General features: G+C 35.4%; 1 non-coding gene across 1 annotated transcript; it reads right to left on the bottom strand.

The window, feature by feature from the left end:
• Positions 1 to 234: 234 nt before the first annotated feature.
• Positions 235 to 366, bottom strand: LOC117695659 (small nucleolar RNA SNORA76). Its single transcript, XR_004604693.1, has one exon. It is a non-coding gene; the product is annotated as a small nucleolar RNA SNORA76 (small nucleolar RNA).
• Positions 367 to 24,209: the final 23,843 nt, after the last annotated feature.

The following is a 24,209-nucleotide window of genomic DNA, read 5'->3' as shown; positions in this document are numbered from 1 at the left end:
TACAAAATAAGACTGTCTTGAAAACAAACAAACAAATCACAATAAAAATAATTGGTTGTCTATGTTAGTTTACTTGTAGACTCAGTTTTTCTTACTTTGTGTCTATATTTATATCAGTAGCATAGTATTTTGATTGTTACAATATTGTAACATATGTTTTAATCATGCAGTATTGACAAAACAAGTGTCTTATCTAAATTTTCAATTTTCTATTGAACATAGATTTTTTTCTGAGCCTGTAGCTAGCAGTTAAAAGGGCCGCCTATGAAGGGCATGCGGCCCTAGTTATGTACCAGCAGTGTGCTATGGCACCGCAGCTTAACTCCCAGCACCAAGAGAACATGACTGGGGGCTCAAAGGCAGTGCATAAGATAGATTTTTAATATACTGTATTCTATTATGTTATCTCCTCCCTCAACTCCTTCAAGATCCTCCCAGCTTCCTGTCCAAATCCGTACCATATCTGAGAAGACAGATATTTTAACCTGATTTTGAAACAACAGAATCTATACATTTATCAAAAATATTTTTTATTTGAATAATATTTATGCATTTATTTAAAAATTTAACTTATAACGAATACTTTGTAAGTATATACAAAAAACAAGACTGCTATTCAAAAATCTGGTAAAATTGTATTCATGGCTGGAATTCAATAGTGAATTAAAGAACATTTTCTTTCTTTTCTACATTTTAATTGTGTTCTTGCTTAGCATAGTTGGAGAAAAGAGAAAACTACATGGCTAGTGTATAAAGTGTCCTGGGTAATCTTAGCTATACACTACATGAACAAAGCCGGGATAATTTTGGTCTGTTTACTCACAATCAGCTCAGAAGCAAGACATCTTAAGAATTTCCTTACCTCATTACTTTGAAATATAAACATTACTATTCAAACTTGAGAATAGCTGACAGGAAATAAATGTCTATGCAAGTAGGTAAGTATACAGTTTCTCTTGGGACAAGAATTCCAGAAGTTCCTGATTGACTAGTGTTCTCTATCATCTCTGTTTCAAAACATGCCAAAATATAGAAATGTCTTATATTCTTAAAAGCTGGCAAAGAATTTAAAATTCAATGAAAATCTTGGAATTTACCAATGAGGTATGTAGAGTAATTTTAAAGCAAATTACTCTAAATATGGATAGCAATACTCAATAAAATGGTTACCTCCTAGAACTAACATCTTTTCCTATATTGGAGAAAAACAGTTAATATGGCACCATGTGGAGTCAAAAACTCAGTCAAATTCCCGCACTTCTCCCCCCGCACACCCCCCAAACCATAGCAGACACACAGGATCCACAGCTCATACTACAGAACTCACACAAAAGCAACAGACCCACAATGGACTAGACAATGCTGCCCACTTTCTCCCTACATATTTAATATAGTACTTGAAGTCCAAGCCATAGAAATTAGACAAAAAAAAAAAAAAAAGAGGTCAAAGGAATACAAATTGGAAAGGAAGAAGTCAAAATATCACTATTTGAAGCTGATATGATAGTATACTTAAGTGACCCCAAAAATTCCACCAGAGAACTCCTAAACCTGATAAACAACTTCAGCAAAGTGGCTGGATATAATATTAAGTCAAACAAAGCAGTAGCCTTCCTCTAATCAAAGGAAAAGCACACTGAGAAAGAAATTAAGGAAATGACATCTTTCACAATAGTCACAAATAATATACAATACCTTAGTGTGATTCTAACCAAGCAAGAGAAAGATCTGTATGGCAAGTACTTCAAGAATCTGAAGAAAGAAATCGAAGAAAATCTCAGAAGATGGAAAGGTCTCCCATGCTCATGAATTAGCAGGATTTATATGGTAAAAAAAAATGACCATCTTGCCAAAAGCAATCTATAGATTCAATGCAATTCTCATCAAAAGTCCAACTGAATTATTCACAGAGTAAGAAAGAGAAATCTGCAAATTCATTTGGAATAACAAAAACCCAGAACAATGAAAGCTATTCTCAACAAATATGAACTTCTGGGGGAATCACCATCCCTGACCTCAAGCTGAATTACAGAGCAATCGTGATAAAAATTGCATGGTATTGGTACAGAGACAGGCAGGAAGATCAATGGTGTGGGGCGGTGGGCTGTGAGAGGCTGCTGGGCATCTGGTCTAGTATAAGCCTCGAACCCCAGACCCTAATTGGATTGCAGGTGTTCTCTGCTCCTTGGCCCTGGTTCTTATCATTTAGCTTCAGCTCTCAACAGCCCCTCACACAGAGTGGTCTATGGCCATCAGTCATGAGGAGCAGTGCCTCAGGCTCTCCTACATGTAGATGAGGTATCTCCAAGCTCTCAGACCAAGCCAATAGGCATTATCTGCAGCCAGACCCTAACCCACCCCAAAACTGTATAAAAGCTCTATTTGGGAGAAATAAAGGTCTGCAAGAATCATCTCATTATCCGAGAGTTTCTGTCACAAGAGCTGTAACACTTGAAAAGAAATCTGCTCTCCCAAAGTGCCTTCAGGACCTTCCCCTCCTTGCTAGCTAGCTAGCTAGCTTCTTACCAGCCCAGCCCAGGTCAGCTCAGCACAAAGACACAGGTGCAGCACCTGAGAGTGACTGGGCAGCGACAGCAGAGATGCAAGGAGAAGCAGCAGCAGAAGCTATCTCCCATCCCCCCTGCTCACACTCTGTCCCCTTGGCCTGGCCCCCCACACCAGGCCAGGCTGGAGATTGTTGTAGGATGCCCCCCAGAACAGAGAACCACACAATAGAATTGAATAGAATTGAAGACCCAGAAATGAACCCACTCACCTATGGTCACTTGATATTTGACAAAGGAGCTAATACCATCCAGTGGGAAAAAAGACAGCATTTTCAACAAATGGTGCTGGTCCAGCTTGCAGTCAGCATGTAAAAGAAGGCAAATTGATCTATCTTCTTGTACAAAGCTCAAGTCCAAGTGGATCAAGGATCTCCACATAAAACCAGATACACTGAAACTAATAGAAGAAAAAGTGGGGAAGAATTTCGAACACATAGTCACAGGGGAAAATTTCCTGAATAGAACACCAATGGCTTATGCTCTAAGATCAACAATAGACAAATGGCATCTCACATAATTGCAAAGCTTCTGTAAGGTGAAGAACACTATCAATAGGACAAAATTGCAACCAACAGTTTGGGAAAAGATCTTTACCAACCCTACATCTGATAGAGGGCTAATACCAATATATGCAAAGAATTCAAGATGTTAGACTCCAGACAACCAAATAAGCCTATTAAAAAATGGTGTACAGAGCTAAACAAAGAATTTTCTACTGAGGAATATTGAATGGCCCAGAAGCACCTAAAGATATAACCAGGATCCATAGTCATCAGGGCAATGCAAATCAAAAAACCCTGAGATTCCACCTTATACCAGTCAGAATGGCTAAGATCTAAAACTTGGGTGACAACATTTGCTGGCAAGGATGTTTAGAAAGAACACTCCTCTGGATATCAGTCAGGCAGTTCCTCAGAGAATTGGACATAGTATTACCTGAGAACCCAACTATACCACTCCTTGGCATAACCCCTAAAGATTCTCCAAGATATAACAAGGACACATGCTCCACTATGTTCATAGCAGCTGTGTTTATAATAGTCAGAAGCTGGAAAGATCCCAGATGCCCTTCAACAGAGGAATGGATACAAAAAATGTGGTACATTTACACAATGGAGTATTACTCAGCTATTAAAAACAATGAATTCATGGAATCGTAGACAAATGGATGGAACTAGAAAATATCATTCTGAGTGATATAACCCAATCTCAAAAGAACACACATGGTATGCCCTCACTGATAAGTTGATATTAGCCCAAAAGCTCAGAATACCCAAGATACAATTCAGAGACCACATGAAGTTCAAGAAGAAGAAAGACCAAAGTGTGGGTGCTTCGGTCCTTCTTAGAAAGGGGAACAAAATACATATGGGAACAAATATGGAGTCAAAGTGTGTAGCAGAGACTAAAGGAAAGCCATCAAGAGACTGCCCCACCTGGGGATCCATCTTATATACAGTCACCAAATGTAGACACTATTGTGGATGCCAAGAAGTGCATGCTGACAGGAGCCTGATATAGCTGTCTCCTGAAAGGCTCTGCCAGACAGAACCTGAAAAATAGAGGTGATGCTCGCAGCCAACCATTGAACTGAGCATAAGGTCCCCAGTGGAGGAATTGAAGAAAGGACTGAAAAAACTGAAGGAGTTTCCAACCCCATAGGAAAAACAACAATATCAACCAACCAGACCCCACACAGCTCCTGGGGACTTAACCACCAACCAGAATACATACAGAAGAACCCAGGGCTCCAGACATATATGTAACAGAGGACGGCCTTATTGGTCACCAATGGGAAAAGAGACCCTTGGTCCTGTGAGGGCTCAATGCCCCAGTGTAGGAATGTGAGGACAGGGAGGTGGGAGTGGGTAGGTGGGGGAACACCTTCATAGAAGCAGGGAGAGGGGGTGGGATAAAGGGTTTGAGGGAAGGAACTGGGAAAGGGGATAACATTTGAAATGTAAATAATGAAAATATCCAATAAATAAAAATTGAAGTAAATCTGGAAGCAGAGATAGGGTATTCACCTTTTGTTTTTACCTCCTCTTCACCCTTTATTCATTTGAAACTCCAGCTCACATCATGGGGCTGCCCATACTCAAGGCAGATCTTGCTCTTTCAATCAATCAATTCTCTCTGAAAATGCTCTAACAGACACATGTAAAACTGTACTTTAATAACTGCTTAAGTGTTTCTTAGTCTAATCAATGTAAAATGATGGACCATCAAATCCCAGTAATGGAACTATTGTCTATTTTGTTGTTACATTTTTACATCTCTGAGAAGTCTCCATACTGTTTTCTGAAATGCTTGTACTAACTTACATTTTTCCACAAAGAGCACAAGTGTTCCACTTTTATTCACATCTTGTGATCATTTTGCTTTTTGATAATAGCCACCCTTGCTGGTATAAGATAATTCATTTTGATTTTCACACAAGGGCCCTAAATATTGATTATGTTAATCATCTTCTAATTTAACTATGATACATTTATTTAATTTCATTTGAAAAATAGCTTCTCACTTATTTTTATTTTCTTTTTTTATTGGATATTTTATTTACATTTCAGATGCCATCCCCTTTCCCCATTTCTCCCCCCTAAAAACCCCTATCCCGTGCCCCCTTTTCCTTTTTGCTTTTATATACTTTTTAAAAAATGTTAATCAAAGGCTTTATAAGTTTGGTAATGCTCAATCAGAAGTGTAACCCAATAGCCAACCTAGGTATATCTTTGACTGGTGGAGACACGTGAACATCTGCCTCCATATCCCCCCCTCTCTTTCTCTCTCTTTCTCTCACCACCTAGCATCTCCTCTCCTTCTTCTCCTCCTCTCCTTACTCCTTCTCTTCCTCTCAGTACTCCTCCCACCTTAGCTCCTCCTACATATCACCCTTCCTGTTAAAATAAAACTTTTCTCTCAAAATATAATTAGAGCATAATTATGTCAATTTGTACCAGTGAGGTACAAAATAGTCCTAATACCCAGTTCATTTTGATTAGAGACCTGTCTGCTCCTGACAGCTTCCTGTATTGGATTCTAAGAAGAAATTGAGCATCTTTGGAGTTACTCCAGTTGTGGTGAGACAGCCACTAAGCAAGAATTGCCTCTTTCCATCTACAGACAAATTACTGTCCAGAAAAGGACACACTTGCAGAATAGTCAACTGATTATATCTGCCTAGACAGAGTAATCGGCCCTTAATAATTCTGCATCACTAAGGTCTGTCAGATGTTCCTGGGTCGGAAGGCTGAAGATCAGATGCTTCAACGTTTTGTAGTATAGGGAGTGTCCAGGTGTTCAGAGGTCTCTATAAATTGGCTAAGTTTTAGAAGCTACGCTTTGTGCTTCCCATAATTTTAGTTAACTCAGCTATTCCGGATTTCTGAAGGGGTTGAAAACTTATAGTCTCATAGCCAATCCAGGCTATTTACTTTGAGAGAAAAGATTTGAGAGGATGGCTTTCAGCTGACATTCATTCTAAAGCCAAGGAAAAATCCAGGTTCAGAACTAAGTGTTTTAGTTAGGAGAGATGACAGAGGTTCTGGTTAGTCAACAAAATGATAGACTGGGTATTTTTATGTTCATATTTTTTAACATTTTTATTTCTCCTCTGAGAAGGGGAGCCTCAATCTAGGTATCATTGCTGCCCCATAGTGCATCAAGTTACTGTACAACTAGGTGCATCCTCTTCCACTGAGGCCAGACAAGACAGTCCAGTTAGGGAAACAGGATCCACAGGCAGGAATCAGATTTAAGAACAGCCCTGCTCCAGTTGTTGGGTAATCTGCATGAAGATCAAGGAGCACATCTCCTACATATACACATGTGGCCTAGGTCCAGTACATGCTCACTCTTTGGTTGGTCATTCAGTCTCTGGGAGCCCCCAAGTGCCTAAGTTAGTTGACTCTGTTGATCTCCCTGTCAAGTCCCTGTCCTCATCAGGTCCTGTAATCTCCCCCCCCCCCCAACCCCAACTCTTCCATAAAACTCCCTGAACTCCATCTAATGTTTGGCTGTGAATCACCACATCTCCTTCCATTAGGTGCTGAGTGGAGACTCTCTGAGGATAGTTATGCTAGACTCCTTCTGCAAGCATAATACAGTATCATTAATAGTGTCAGGTATTGGTTCTTGCCATGGTCTCAATATGGGCAAGTCATTGGTTGGCCATTCCTCTTGTCTTTGCTGTAAATTTGTCCCTGCAAATCTTGTAAGCAAGACACATGCAATTAGACCCATATTTATCACCCTGCACAAAACTCAACTACAAATGGATCAAAGACCTCAAAATAAATCCAGATATACAAAATCTCAAAGAAGAAAAAGTAGAAAATAGCTTTGAACACCTTTTTACATGAGACAGTTTCCTCAACAGAACACCAGTGGCTCATGCTTTAAGATCAACAATTGATAACTGGGACCTCATGAAACTGAAAAGCTTCTGTAAGGTAAAGGTTACTCTCAACAAGAAAAAATCCAGCAGCCTACAGATTAGGAAAAAAAGCTTCACTAACCCTACATTATACATGGCTAATATCCAAATATATAGAAAAAACTCAAGATGTTAGACACCAACAAACCAAATACCCTCAATCAAATAATGGGGTATAGAAAAAGAATTCTCAAGAGAAAAATCTCAAATGGCAGAGAAGCAATCAAAAGGAATGTTCAAAGTCCTTGGTCATCAAGAAAGTATAAATCAAAATGAGCCTGAGAACCCATTTTATACCCATCAGAATGGCTAAGATCAAAAATACTAGGTTGGTGTGGATGTGGAACCAGGGGAACACTTCTCCATTACTGGTGGGTGTAAAAACGTGTACAACCTCTCTGGATATCAATCTGGCAGTTTTTCAAAAAAAATTTGGAAATAGTTCTATTTGAACACCCAGCTATACAGCTATACAGCTCCTGGGTCTTATACCCAAAAGATGCTCTACTATCCCACAAGGACACTTGCTCAACTATATTCATAGCATCTTTATTAGTAATAGCCAGAAACTTGAAACAACCCAGATGCCCCTCAACCAAAGAATAGATAAAGAAAATGTAGTTCATGTACACATTGGAATACTATTAAGCTATTAAAAATGAGGACATCATGAGTTTGTCAGGCAAATGAATGGAACTAGAAATATCCTGAGTGTGGTAACCCTGACTCAAAAGAAAATTCATGGTAAATACTCACTTATAAGTAGATATTAGCCATAATGTACAAGACACCCATGCTATACTCCACAAACCCAAAGAAGCTAAACAAGAAGGAAGACCCAAGTAAGGATGTTTGAATATCATTTAAAAGAAGTACAATAGTCATAGGAGGCAGATGGAGTAAGAGAACTGGGTGGAAAAGGGGATAGAGATGGGAATGGGGCAATCAGGATCAAGTGTGGAAAGAGGCTAGGAGAATGAAGGAAAAACTACAGCTGGTATGCATTAGGATGTGCCAAGGACCTGGGATGGAGGACGCTCTCAGGAGTTTAGTTGGGACTTTAGTTGAGCCTCACAGCAATGTGCATAGGAAACCTGAACAGGCCACCAGTCTTCAGTAAGGATCCCAAGAGGGGGGATAATGATACCAAAACTCTCACCAAAACTTTCAACTTGTGAAAATTCAGGAAATGCAGGAACAAAAATGGAGCAGAGATTAAGGGAATGGCCAACCAATAACTGGATGAACTTGAGACCCATCCCATGGGCAAGCACCAATACATGTCACTATTAATGTTACTTGGTTATGCTTGCAAACAGGAACCTAGCATAACTGTCTTCTGAGAGACTCCACCCAGCAGCTGATTGAAACAGTTGTAGAGACCAAAAGCCAACAATTGAAAGGAACTCACCTACTCTTAAGGAAGAGTCTTGGAAAGGATTGAGGGCCCAGGATGTGATAGGAATTGTATAGGAAGACCAACAGTCAACTAACCTGGAACCTTGGGGGACCTCCCAGACTGAACCACCAACCAGCAGCATCCATGTGCTGGATCATGTGCAGCTTGGTTTTTATGTGGGTCCCCAATAACTACAGTAGGGACTATCCCTAAAGCTTTTGCCTAGTTGTAGAATCTGTTCCCTAACTGGGCTACCTTGTCTAGCCTCAGTGGCAGAGAATGCACCTAGCCTTGCAGAGATGCATTGTGCCAGGATGGTTTGGTACTGGAGGAGAGGGTTGTATCCACTCAGAGAAGAGGAAGAGGAGAAGCACTGTGTGAGGGGGGAACCAGAGTGGTAGAGGACAGTGATCAGGATATAAAGTAAATAATTGATTAATAGAAAAAAATCCCTTAAACTCTAAGAGACTGACAATTTGCTAGACTCAAAGTCTGAGTTAATAATATACCTTAAGGTGACTTAAGAAGAATGATACCATAGTGTGCTATTCTCCTATGCTTGCACCTGTTTGTTTAACCTGCTTTCAAGAGAACAATATAACAACTGACTTTATTTGCCTTGGATCATCCATGTAATCAGTTTTTTATAATAGTTGTAATCTTAAATTATGTGGTCCTCCATGCTCTTGATCGGGAAAAAAGATATGTGTATCATTTGCTGAAAGCAGAAAATACAGAAGCTGAAAGCAATATTCTAAAATGAGTATTTGCCATACATGTTGAACATATTATTTGTGGATACTGGTTGATACAAGGACAGATTCACAAGGCAGCCTTTAGGCAGGTATAGAATTAGACTGATACATCAAACAGATAGACAGAAAACATGGGTATTATAAAGAAGAGAATTCAAATCTGGACACTTACTTAGTTAATGACTCAAGGGGAAATCACTTTTTATGTTTTTTTCCTAAGGTGACATCAATGTGTTATTGATGGTTCAGAGTTATTCATTTATGTATTCAATACATACCAGGAATATTAATTTTATATTCTAAAAATTTCTAAATTTATATTTATTTATAAACGATTTGATGAAAAATTTAATGTAATTATATCTATGATCATATTATCATGATAGTATTATTCAGTATTAGATTATATACGCAACATGTACAATGTTCTGAATTCTATCCAGAGCTCTACAAAGTAACAATAATGATGACTAATAATTATTGTACTAAAATAAGGCCATGTCTCTAGAAAAGATGACAATTTGATTGCTTCTTTTTAAAATATGAGTGTTTTTAATTTATTTTTGACAGTTTCATCTAAGACTTCCAGAAAAATATCAAATAAAGATGCATACACTGGTGGTTTGTTTCCTAAGTCTAACATCTTTTAGTATGTTTAAGTTTTTGCTATCTATACCTAATTTGTCCAGAGTTATTGTCCTGAGTGTTGGAGTCTATCAAGTGCCATGTACTTCTTTTGAAACTTCTATTACTTTGAACTTCCTTCGACTGACATATATAATGTTTTATTGCATTAGTCTATGGAATCAATTTTTTGTTTATACATGTGATTGAGTGCTTTTGGTCATGGGAATTAAACTTTTTAATATGCATGGATTCAGTTTTCTTTGGGAGTTTTGCATTTATTTTAATTAATGATACGGAGTAGTGGTTTTCTTATTCAGCCCAGTCTCTGGGACTTGTGAGGAATTTCCTAGTATTGAGGTTCAATATTTTTGGCCTAGTGTTTATTTCCAAGTCTAAGGCTTAAAATGATTTTCCTTGCATAAAGTAAGACATATTTCATTCCAAGCACAGTGGTTTAGAGTGGATAGATAAATGATGTGAGCATCTCTTTCTTTCCTACTTTCTTTAGAATGTATTATTGTCTGTTATTCTACAAAAAAAAGCCACTAAGATATTATTTGATTTCCTCTACTCTTATGAAGGCAATTTAGTACAAGAGTAGTTTTTCAACATTTTATGTCTGAAGATTCATGATTACAGGATGGTCTTACACAGCCACCATTTTATGCTATCTCTTGCATTTTATACATTTTGTCAGTATATGCTTCCAAAACCATTAACAAAACGACTATCTTTGCCTCACTGTGTTTTATGAATACCTTTAATAACAATCTTTTTAAAAAACTTTCTTCTCTTAGTCTATCTAATCAATCTTTGTGTCAATGTCACATTACTTTATAGTGTAATTTATAATAAAAAAACAGTGATACATCCACATTTTCTCTCATTGCTCAAGATTTTGTTCAACTACTTTAAGTGCCTTCTTAGGCCCATTAAAATCTAGATATATTTGTTTCTTCTGGTTCTGTAAATAATTTTGTTGGTAATGGAATGACGAAAAAAGAAATTATGGTATATATTTTATGTGTGTGTGTTTGCAGATGTGTATGCATGTGATTGTTCATTTGTGTAGAATTACAGTACATAAAATGTACCATATAGAATGTATTCAAATAAATCATAAAACAAGATGAAATTCTGTAGTTTGCATTAATTTACTTTATTTTAGTTACTTATTTCTTTGTTGTTTCAGATAGGGTCTAATGTAGTCCAGGTTAGCTTCAAGCTTATTATGTAGCTAAATTGATCATGAACTGCTGAGCCTTCAGACTATATCTCCCAGGAGCTAAGATTACAGTCTTATATCATACCTTCCAAGAGTGGAGATTATAGGTATCAAGCCTAAATTCTGTCATTTGCAAAGCATGTCAAAACAAGTCAAAATGTCTTGTTAAATTAAAATAGCAAGAAAGTAAAAGACAGTCGGTCTGAGAGATAGTTCAGAGTTATGAGCACTAGATGTTCTTTCAGAGAACCTGGGTTTGAGTACTAGCACCCACATGGTAGCTCACAACCATCTGTAACTCCTGTTCCAGGGGATCTGGTGCCATTTTCTGGCCTCTTTATGTGTCATGAATATATGTGGTTGACAGATGTCCATGCACACAAAACACTATACATATAAAAAAATAATAAAAGAGAAAGAGAATGAGAGAGAGAGAGAGAGAGAAAATTTTTTTTAAAGACAGATATGTATAACATTAGCAGCATCCAATATCTAGAATGAGTTAGCTACCTAGGAAGTAGAAAATTACTTAATGAGAAATTATGAATTGTAGAAGAATTGAAGGGTTTAAACAAGTACAAAAGTTATAGCTAAACTTGAAAGAAAAAATATGTTTTATTAGTTGACTGCAAAATAGAATAAACATAGCAAAAATAATGGTGCATGAATTACAAGACAGAATTTTAAGTGTCTTATCAAAAAACCCAACAAATGTTTGAAATGATACTTGCCATAATTATTCTGATTATATGAATTACTGCTTTGGTAGATTATACAGTTCAGACATGTATTAAAACAACATATTTTACTTTATAAATTGTTATAATGGATAAGAGGTAATACTAGTATATAATACATATATGCATAAATATATATTACTATTAACATATGAGTATAATTTCTCTTTACATGTATCTGACAAAATGAAATTGCTACTCTGTTATAATAGCTTAATAGAAATCCTAGCCTAAAACTATAATATTGTAAGAATGTAAACAATTAGAGTTTTATCTAAATGTACTAATTCCTATGCTTGATAAAGGCATTAACCCTTATTTTGAGAAATCAAACACTTGTCAGAGACAGTATGGAGGAAAAATTATCTCAGCTCTCTAGTCAAAAGTTATACTGTAGATCATCCTTGCTACAAAAGGAATTCTTTATTGCCATTTACCAGTCTTTGTATTGCTAACTCTCAAATTTACATGGTTTTATTAGCATTTACAAAAGCTTGTATGCTTTTATTACTACCTGCCAAATACATACATGCAGAATTCTTATTTCTGTGATTCCTGTTCCTGTAAACATTTCTCACCACAATGGGATCTTTGGTGATTATGGGACTCAAAGTCCTCCTGTTATCTAGCCTATAAAAACTTCAAGAACTTTGTAGTCATTCTAGGTCCCTTCAAAGCATTATTTTTCAGCCTCTACAAAAATTTCTTCTGTCTCTTTGAGTGCATGGTTGGGAATTTTCATGTCACAATTAGATGTCTGTTTAAATAAAAATGCCAAGGGGTTAGAAAACCTTTAATAATATAGAGTGAATAAGATTTGATATATATTATAACTTCATTTAATAATATTGTACTTTATTCTAGATATTAATAATATTGTACTTTATTCTAGATACTTACTAAGAGAATAGATACAAAGTACCCTAACAACATGGAAATAAGACATCTACATGGATGCTATATATGTTAATTTTCATAACTATAACAATCATTTCACTATGTACATATTTATATAAGCATACAAAACAAAATAATGTAAACAAATAGCCAAAGACAAAGTGAGAATTTTAGACCCACCAGGAACAAAAGCAACATGTTCCAAATAAGAGTATATACATGTTATATAAGAGTATATACATATTATATAAAGTGTCACGATACTTTGAAGGGGACAAAAATATCAATCATAAATACAATAAATTATAAATATAATAAATTATTCTTCAAAACCAAGAAACAAACATTTTCTTGAAAGAAAAATGGTGATGAGTTCATCAGTACTACAACTGAGAATCCAATACTATTAAGGAAAATTTCAATAATTAAACTCCCATGGATAAAATCAATAAAGACACTGCAGATTTGGCAACCATGGATAACAAGTGATCACAATAGACAAACATATAACATTATATTCAACAGAAGCATAATAAACCTTGTAATATTTTCAGCACTGAATTCAGCTTAGACACAAGTCTTAATAACTTGAGGCTGAAATGTGTCCACTAAATGAAGCAGATATCATGGACATTATGTCACTGTACCTTCGCATGAATTGTATGATTCAACCTGAGCATTCTGTCCATCATTTTAACCTTTTAAAGTATGTATTGTACAACCTTACGTGGAATATATACTTCTTTTTTGTTTGTTTGTTTGTTTGTTTGTTTACAGAAGGAGCCTCTAATTCTCTATTTACCAATGCATTATAATTGCATAAGAATACATTTTGTTGTTACAATGTATGTTTATAATGATAATTTAAATTGGCATATATTCACTGTATATGACACTGAGTTATAGGGGTATTTCATATAATACATAATACATTTGAAGCATATATCCCAAAGCTCCATAGTTATATTTTAATAATGTATTTCTTATTGATTGATCTTTCTTAGGAGTGGTATCTCTCCTATGTGAATATGTGTAAGACACCTGTATAAAGTCCCAATGCTTTTGTTCTAGAAGAAATTTGCTTTGAAAAATGTTTTATGTAGAAGAATTTTACTCCAGTAACATGGCTGTTCTGGCAAGGGATCATATCCAAAGGTCTTCTAGGTCTATATGTGTAATGTGGAATTCAAACGTACCTGAAGCACACAACTTTACTTTCAAACAATGTAGGTTAGGTTATTTTGTAGAAGGAACCAGCTGTGTTTGGAAGTGACTTCTAATTGAGGAACAGACAAAGTGATGAGACAGAAAGATTTGACAGAATGAGTCAGAGACAGTATATGCCCAATTCACACAATAAGAGTTAAGGAAAGAAAGATGACTTAAGAGAGCAATACAGAGAGAGGGGGGGGGGAGGAGGAGGAGGAAGAGGAGGAAGAGGAAACAGAGATGATGGCACTTTTACTGGAACAGTTTTACAGGTGAAAACAGAATAAGCCAGATAATGAGAAGGAGATAGAAGATTAGAACAGATTGTCAGAGTTAGTTTGAGGCCATGCAGAGCAATTCAGTGAAAATCTGAGAGAAGTCATATTGATTCAGTCAGCTTGAAGAGATGTTTAAGCCAGAATAGCACACTTGAACTAGTCAGCCAGAGTTCAGAAAGAAATGGAAAAGGTGAACTTATTCAAAAGTAAGCCTCTGAGAAAACAATTACATCAGACAAATAAAAGTTAAGTTTACAGTGTTTTTGCTTTTTTTGCTTTTTTTTTTTTTTTTGCTTTTTTTTGCCTGTGGTATACCTAATTTTTCTGTATATTAATTCAATATGAACTCATCACATTTAGTCATAATACCAATATTTTTTCCTGATCAAAGTAGAAATGAGAACAATGGAAGAGAAAACAGAACACTTACAAATATAGAGAAATTAAATCACATTTAAAAATAAATATAATGTTGAAATTTTTAAATGAGAATTAAGAAAGTAAAGACAAATATAAAATGTGCAAAAACTTATAATATATGACAAGGCTGGTATTAAGTTGGAAATATTATTTTCATACTTTCAACTTATGCCTACACTTAAAAATGGTCTAAAATAAATAATCCACCTATTACAGAATTAGTAAAAATAACAAAGACAATAATTACCAGAAAAGAGGCTTAGAGATGGCCTTGTTGATATTGTTCATACAGAGGACCAGAATTCAGTAATCAACAATCACTTCAGAAAGCTCACAATGACCTGCAATTCCAGTTCCAGGATACTCAATACTCTCTGGCCTCTAAGGTCACCTGCATGTATTATAGTATAATTTGAGACTGGGTACAGTAATATCCTCAGTACTATTCTTTCCTTCTGAACTTTTCTATTTTTATTTTTTGCTTCGTAGTATTTTATATACTCCATTTTAATTTGAAGGGTTTTTGTATATCTAGAAAAAAGAAGGGCATGGGTAATTTTATTAGGATTGCATTGAGTTTGTAAACTGCTTTTTGTAGAATGCTCATTTTCAAATCATTAACGCTTCTAACACATATGAATGTGAAGTCTTTCCATCTTTTAGTTTCTTCCTCAATTCTTTCCTTTGACACCTTAAAGTATTCATGGTAGAAGTCTTTTAACTCTTTAATTAGGCTTATTACAAGATATTTTTGTAGTGCATGTGTGGGTTCAAGACATGGTTTCTCTGTATAGATCAGCTGTCCTATAACCTGTTTTGTAGACCAGGCTTACTTTGAAGTCACAGAGATCAGCCTGCCTCTAAATCCAGAATGGCAAAATTAAAGTGGTGTGCCACCATCACCTTGCTGTTCCAAGGTACATTTAAGGATTTTATGAAGGCTTTGTTTCTCTAATTTCTCTCTCTGTGTGTTTATTATTTGTTGTAAAACAAGGCAACTGGCTTTTGTATATTAAATTTACATCTTGCAACATTGCTGACAGAGAGTATCAGATCATCTGCATTTAGTGATAAGAATGAATATAAATTATTATATCTTACAGTGCACAAAACCAGCTCTAAGTGTATCACTGACCTCAATATAAAACCTAAAACTCTAATCAAAATATATTTTATGAATGTATGAAACATTAAAATCATAAATTAAAACTACTATTCAAAAGGCCATTAAACTTCTAGAATATAAAGTAAATCATTCAAAACATGATAAAGATATAGGTAAGGAGTTTCTAAGTAAACCTCCTTTCACTCAGGAAACAAACAAACAACAACAACCAAAAGGACCATTTTACTGAAAAGAAAACAGCCAATCAAATAAAAAAGCACACCGTAGAATGAAATAACATTTAAGAGGAGAGTTTTTTTTTTTTAAAGAAACATAGATTTCTAATAAATATTTTAAAGTATGTTTGATATGATTTAGCCATCAGAGAAATTTAGATTAAAACAGCCCTGAGATTCATTCCTTCCCCAGTCAGAATGACTATCCTCAAACAATCAAATGACATCAAATGCTAGTACAGACATAGGGAAGAGAAAATTTTGTTCATAGCTGATGAGAGTGTGAACTGGTACAACCACTATGGGAATCAGTGTAAATTTTCCTCAAAAGGATACAAATAGAACTATCATATGAAGTAGCTACATTACTCTTGAACTTATATCCAAAGGACATCTATATCCTACAACAGAGATACTTGTTTATCCATTTTAACTGATACCATATTTACAATAACAGGTAAAGGAATCAATGTAGATAACTATCAATTGGTTAATGTATAATATACATATGGTACATAGAATTTTATTCAGCTTTAAAGAAAAAGTGAAATTATCACACAAATAAATGTAACTGGGAATAAATTACATCAAATGATATAAAAGGACACAGAAAGACAAATGCCACCTTTTCCCTCTTTTCCACATCTCCAACAGCTTGTGCTGTCACTTGAGAATTTGATCACAGCCATTATAATTGGTGTAACGTGGAATATCAGAGTCATTTTGATTTGCATTTATCTGATGACCAAGGATATTGAACATTTCTGTAAGCACTTCTTGGCCATTTGAGATTCCTCTGTTAATAATTCTTTGTTTACTTTCAGAATAGTCAACTGATTATATCTGCCAAGACACAGTAATCAGCCCTTTATAATTCTGCATCACTATGTCTGTCAGTTGATCCTGGAGCAGAAGGCTGAAGATCTAATGCTCCAATGTTCTGTAGTATAGGAACTGTCCAGGTGTTCAGCGGTCTCTATAAATTGGCTAAGTTTTAGAAGCTAAGCTTTGTGCTTCCCATAATTTCAGTTAATTCAGTCATTCTGGATTTCTGATGAGGTTGAAAACTTATAGTCTCATAGCCAATCCTGGCTATTTACTTTGAGAGAAAAGATTTGAGAGGATGGTTTTCAGCTGACATTCATTCTAAAGCCAAGAAAAAAAGCCAAGTTCAGAACTATGTCCTTTATTTAGGAGAGATGACAGAGGTTCTGCTTAGTCAACAAAATGATGGACTGGGTATTAGGTCTATCTTGCACCTTACTGACATAAATTGGTATAGTTATGCTCTAACTGTATTTTGAGAGAAAAGTTTTAACAGAAAGGGTGATATATAGGTGGAGCTAAGGTGGGAGGAGTACAGAGAGGAGAAGTAAGGAGAGTAGAAGGAGAGGTAGGAGTTAGGTGATGAGAGAGAGAAGGGGGGGCAGACATGGAGGTGGATGTTCACATGTCTCTGCCAGTCAAAGATAGTTGATATATCTAGGTTTGGTGTTGGGTTACACTTCTGATTGATATTGAGCATTACCAAATTTATAAACCCTTTGGTTAACATTAAAAAATTGTATAAAAGCAAAAAGGAGAATGGGGCATGGGATAGGGGTTTTCTAGGGAGGGGAAATGTGGAAAGTGGGTGGCATCTGAAATGTAAATAAAATATCCAATAAAAAATAAATTTAAAAAAAATAAAATAAAAAAAGAATTCTTTGTTTAATTCTGTATCTCATTTTGAATAGTCTTATTTGGTTGGGTTTTTTTTTTTTTTTTTTTTTTTGGAGTCTGACTTCCTAGATTTTATTTTTATCTGAAGAATTTTACGCACTAAACTACTCCTTTTTCTATCTATAAATCTTTATCTATCTGTCTGTGTGTTTGCCTTTGTGGCTTAAGTAACATTTTCAACATATTAATCAAACTGAAGACATGATTACATCTGACTTATCTGATGTATTGGTTGTCTAATTCATCTGTTAGAATTTTTGAACTATATGCCAAAATCATTACAAAGAAAAACTCAAAATGAGCTGGTGGCCTAGAATTATAAAGAATCTATGAAACGGAGAAAGGGGTCTAGTTATTCAAAACAGCCAGTTTCTCAAAAGCAAAATATCTAAACTCAAAATGGTAGAAAATTCCAGGCACTTATCTAAGCTATGATTTTGAATCTTATCAGCTAGTTTTTGAAGAAAGATTACACACAAACCTCCAGCTTGAATAAATAATGTCATATTTAACCAATGGCCATAACCCCATACAATGATATCACATTAGGAATTTAAGTCAAGATAAACAGTGTCTACTTGAAAATATATAGCCATTGTCCTTTTTTGAGGTTGTGGAACAGGAATAAAAATAAATAATTCTAACACCAGAAAACAGCTTCTCTGTTGACTTAAAGTAAGCTAACATATGTGGCAAGCTTAGGACTATAGAAGTAAAATCCTAAATTTCAAAATACTGTAAGGGAACTATAGAATTAGATCTTAATAACACCTCTACATATTTATCAAAAATATTTAAACAACCCTACCAGAAAGAAAAGCCAAACTTTTTTCTTTTCTATATAAGCAATAATACCTTGAGAATGTAATCCATAGAATGAAGATAATGTCTGCATATAACCATTGGGGTTGTAGGAAGACCTTAAAAAGTTCCCAGATCAAATACTTCTCCATTGTTGGTAGGAGTACAAACTTGTATGTTTATAGCACCTTTGTTCATAGTAGCCAGAAACTACAAACAACCCAGATGTCCCTCAACTGAAGAATGGATAAAAAATGTGGGACATCTACACAATGGAATGCTGTTCAGCTATTAAACAAAGGACATCATGAAATCCACAGGCATATGGAGAGAACTAGAGAATATCATCTTGATTGAGGTAACTCTGAGCCAGAAAGACATGTGTGATATGCAGTGACTTATAATTGGACATTAACCATAAGTACAAAATACCCATGCTACAATCCACAGAACCAAACAAAATACATAACAAGGAGTGCCCAAAGGAGGATGCTTGAATATCACTCAGAGTGCAAATAAAATAGTCATTGGAGATGGACGGGGGAGGGAAATGGGTGGGAGAGAGGATATAGAAAGGGGAATGGGAAGTGGGGATTAGGTGAAAAGAGAGCAAGAGAGAGAGGGCCAGGAGAGTAAATGGAAATTGGTGGGGTGGATCAAGATGCCTGGGATTGGGGAAGCTCTAGGGAGTCTATGAGGGTAACTCTAGCTCAGACTCCTAGCAGTGGGAGATACTGAGACTGAAGTGGCCACCTCCTGTAGTCAGACAGGACTTTCAATGGAGAGATAAGAACACCAACCCAACCAGAAGAATTTGACCCAAAATTTTTCCTGCCTACAAGAAGTACAGGGACAAAGAGCAGAGACTCAAGGATTGGCCAAACAATAACCAGCTCAACATGAGACCCATCTCATGGGCAAGAATCAATTTATGACATTATTAATCATACTCTGTTATGCTTGCAGACAGGATCCTAATATGGCTGTTCTGTGAGAAGCTCTACCCAGCAGCTGACTGAAATAGATGCAGAGATCCAGAGTCAAACATTAGATGAAGCTTGTGAAGTCTTGTGAAAGAACTGAAGGAAGGATTGAAGAAACTGGAGGTGATAGGAACTCCACAAGATCAACAGAATCAACTAATCTGGACCTTTAGGGGCTCCCAGAGACTGAACTACCTATTAAAGAGCATTTACAGGCTAAACCTAGGTCCCATATAATATATATATATATATATATATATATATATATATATATATATATATATATATATGGCAAATGTCTAGCTTGGACTTCCTGTGGATCCCCTCTGGAATGGGGCCTCACCCTGACTCAGGTAATCTTATTCCCATAACTGGGATGCCTTGTCTGTCCTCAGTAGTAGAGGATATGTGTAGTCCTACAATGACTTGATGTGCCAGGATGGGTTGGAAGCCATGGGGGAACCACTCCTTTCTCAGAGGAGAAAGCAAAAAGGGAATGGAGCAGGAGCTGAGTGAGGTGGTACGGATAGGAGGAAAGCTGCAATCATGATGTAAAGGGAATAAACTACATAAACAGAAAAATAGATAATTTGACCTTTTCATTTGTCCACAAAAAAGTGCCCCGCTCACTGTCAGCAAGAAGTTATATAAAATCACAATAACATCAGGAGATGAAACAATTACACATAACATGAAAGATAACATGTGAGATACATATGCCATGTGGTTGTCATTATTAGTATAAGTGTACTTTCCCTGTGCTTTGAAATTTTGACTCTCCTTAAAGCTAAGGTTCTGTTTATTAGGTGAGGAGAAAACAGACATGACACTTATTTAAAAACCAGGGGTTTTTTTTTAAGCAAGCAATATCACAATGGTATGAGTTCTAAAATAGACATTTGAACAAGATCAAATTAGATATGTTTAGTTTTTACACACACTGTGTTTACTTCAGTTCATTTATAGGAGAAAAGAAATTTGAGTTTCCTCATGTTTCCCATACTGATTTTTACCTCGGAGCCAGTAACTGCCAATGACCTTCAGCACCTAAGTTATTTCTACTTATGCACTTATAAGCTGGACTCTGGGTACCACAGCTGTCTATATTCAATATTTTAAACTGTTAAATTTTTCTCTCAAACTCACTTGATTTATATGGGTTGATTTCTTATGAATGCTTACTAAACTGTTAAAAATATTTAACATAAAATACTTTCATTTATTTATTATTTTACTTACTATTTTCAAAGTGATTATAAGTCATTGCAACAGAATACATACACATGTAAGAATACTACATACTAGACTGTGGTAAATACATTCTTCATTTTCACACTCCTTCTACTTTGTATTTTAAATTTCCTTTATAAAAGTATATTCCTTTAAAAATTTATTGATATATAATGCATCTTAATTATATTCTCCCCTTTTTTCCTCCAACTCCACCTGCCTCCCCTCCCTAAAATATCTCCCTTCCAGCTTCAAGTCCTTCTTTTGAATTGTTGTTTTATTGTTCAACCCACTGGGTCCAATCAGTGTTGTTCATATGTATATAACGGTGGGGTTATTTGGTGGCATGTAATCAGATGAGGAAGTACTACCTTTCCTGTCCTAACAGCTGTTGGTGGCCAATACTTCCTCAGCCAGGCATGTTGTGGTTCAGGATGTACTCCCCACTCTATGCCAAAATGTGTGGTTTTTTGGCTGATTCACACATTGATAGATTGATCAATTGATTTTTTGCAAGACAGGGTCTCATTATGTAGCTGTGGCTGTTCTGGAATTTGCTATGTATGTAGACCAGGCTGTCCTGGAACTCACAGAGATCCACCTGCCTCTGCCTCCCAAGTGATGAGATTAAAGTTCTATTTAACTAAAACTGGCTTCTCTGGGCTGGAATTTTTAACTGGCTTGGTTTAGTAAAAATAGTCACATATCTTTACACCTTCTAAATCTGTTCCTTGCTTTTATGATTACCTAAGAAGTCTCTATTCCTGTGTTCATAATATAGAATTTCCCAGAAAGTTTCTCCAATTAGACAGATTTATTTCTTTGTTTTCTGTTTTTTAGGACTTAAAAGTCTGCTTCCAAGGAATCCTCCAAGATTTCCTCTGCTTTTCTAAGGTGACATCTGCAATTTCATGTATGTATCAAGTGGAAAATTGATGTATAAAACTCTGGGAAAATGATGAGACAGTACATATTAAGTGGTTCAAAGAAAAACAATATCCATGCATAAGGTTAATGAGTAAATCACTTGGCTAGATTTAGGTATTCTATAAAAAATATACAAATGTGCATATGTATGAATATATAAATATAGATTATACACTCACACATATTACCTTGATTTTTCTCACAACTTGTCTTCATTATTCACTGTTAAGAATTCTGTCTGTGGCTTTATATTTTTTATCTATCCGATAGAAAAGCATTCATGTTGTTAACTATCTATGTAGCACAAGAACTATGATATTTCTTTGGGGCCAGTATAATTCATCCCTGATTAGAACACTATGATTTTTAATGAGGTTTGGAAAAACATAAACTCCTGATCATAATTCAAGAACTAAACAAATTTTTCTCATCCTTTAGCTAAAGTCATGAACATTATCTTTCATGCTATTCTTCCCACATGAAACTACAAAGTTGACATAGCAATTATCTTTCAGTTTCTCAAATTTATTAGCACTTTATCACATTCAAGTCTCCCTGTGCATTTTCCCATATCTCTCATATACTTTTAGAGGAAAAAATAACATATTTGAGAATGCACATAAATTGTTAAATATGATCTTTTTATAATACAACCAAGAACAAATTTTCCATATATAGAATAAGAAAACAATTGCTTATGAAAAGTTTATATTGGAAAAATATACTCCACTAACCATGAGTAATTTACTCATGTTTCCTTTCTTATCAGTTCAGTTAATGTTCATGTAAAGATTTTATAGAAAAATACACTTATACTTATGACATTGTAGTTATAATTTATGTCCATAAAATGAAGCAAAAACTTACCTGATATCATCAGGAAGCCACCTCCAACTTTATAACACCCAGCACTGGCAAAGGGCACACCATACACCAAGAGAAATCCCCCTGACAGACCAGAAGCAGCACCTAATATAATGAAGATTGTCCAAAAGCCCCTGTACACTAGTGAGGGAAAAATACTGTGTCAGAGCATATTATAGAAAATGAGGGCTAACCCTTGATAACAACCTATCATTGATACAAGCATCAAGTTTTTTTTAATTTGTAGCATAATAGTTATTCATAATTTGTCACCTAGCATTTCTTATTTATCTTTTCAAATACACTTCAGATGATCTTTTTCATTAGATGTAATTCATTACTACACTTTAGGTTACAGACATCTCTGATTGATTATCACTTCACCGATCTTACAAAAATCCTAGCATAGCTCCCTTTCTTTATGTACCTGCGATCCAAGATTATACTTTAGTATTTTCCACTGTCAACAGAGTTTTCTGACCCACAGTATAATTCAAAAATATTTATTACATTGAGTCATATACACCCATTCAGTTTTAGTTGTAAAAAGATAAGCATGGGGTTTTTCTATTTGTAGCACGTTTCTAGACCTAAGTCTCTGGATATAACCATTCTATAATACTCATAATATAAAGCAAGACTTCAAATTGAATGATTAAATCCAACACTTCTGATTCATCATTTGAACAAACCTTGTACCTCTCCTCCCTCCCCCCAAAAATAAATGTTATTGGAATCTGTCAATGTTTGTTTAATGGCAATTTGTGACGTTATTTCTAACAACTCAGGCTTCTGCTGAAGTGTATTGTTCTCTCTCTTCCACTAGACTTTCTGCGTTGCTGAGTTCCTTATGCAAGAGAGATGTGTGAACACATGAAACTATCATCACAAATATTTCATATAAGTACATCCTAAAAGTAACAATAAATACGTATGATGCATCCTTATTTAGGATGAACAAATCATGGGTTTGTTGTTGTTGTTGTTGGTGGTGGTGGTGGTGGTGGTAGTGGTGTTGTTGTTTGGTTTGGTATTTTAATACAGGGTTTCTCTGTTTATCCATGACTGTCCTGGAGCTCACTCTATATACTAGACTGGTCTCAGACTTACAGAGATCCTCCTGCCTCTTTCTCCCAAGTGCTGAGATTAAAAGTATGTGCCATAATCACCCAGCTAGAACATGTTTTGTAATCATCTATTCTCTTCTGATTCAGCTGATCAGGCTAGGCAGGTGGCCCCTTCCTCTCTCATTGCTCCATGTGTGTTCTGCTCAAAACTGCATATTTGCTCAAGGAGAACTACATTTCCTAAATAGAGGAAAGCTGGTCAAGGATATATGAATAGAGGTGGTGCTCCCCAAATAGAAAATCCAAATCATATTTTGTAATCACACATTATCCATTACTCAATATAAGCCTAAATATACCATGGGGAAAACATGTTTGGGAATTTCTAAAACTCAATTATAAAGATGTATGCAAATGTAACATATTCTTCAATTTCATGAACTATTAAATATGTTGCATACATCATCTAGAAGAAACAGATAGAAAATAAAATATAAATGATCTATATTTAATTTTCCTGTATCACATAGCAAAGGACTATGGAACTCAGAATTTAGTCTGTCTTACCTTTTCTGTAGGCTCCCACATATACTCAAAAAAAAAAGTAGCCCATTAGGCATAGTAAAGAGGATGTTTGAAGATGTGTATCTGAATTTTAAAGTAATTGAATAATTTATTTCAATGCATCTGTATCTTTTAGAAAATAAAAGAAACATGAAGCATAA

This window comes from Arvicanthis niloticus, chromosome X (genome assembly GCF_011762505.2).
Source record: "Arvicanthis niloticus isolate mArvNil1 chromosome X, mArvNil1.pat.X, whole genome shotgun sequence".
Taxonomy (NCBI): domain Eukaryota; kingdom Metazoa; phylum Chordata; class Mammalia; order Rodentia; family Muridae; genus Arvicanthis; species Arvicanthis niloticus.
This window is presented reverse-complemented; position numbering and strand designations above follow the sequence as displayed.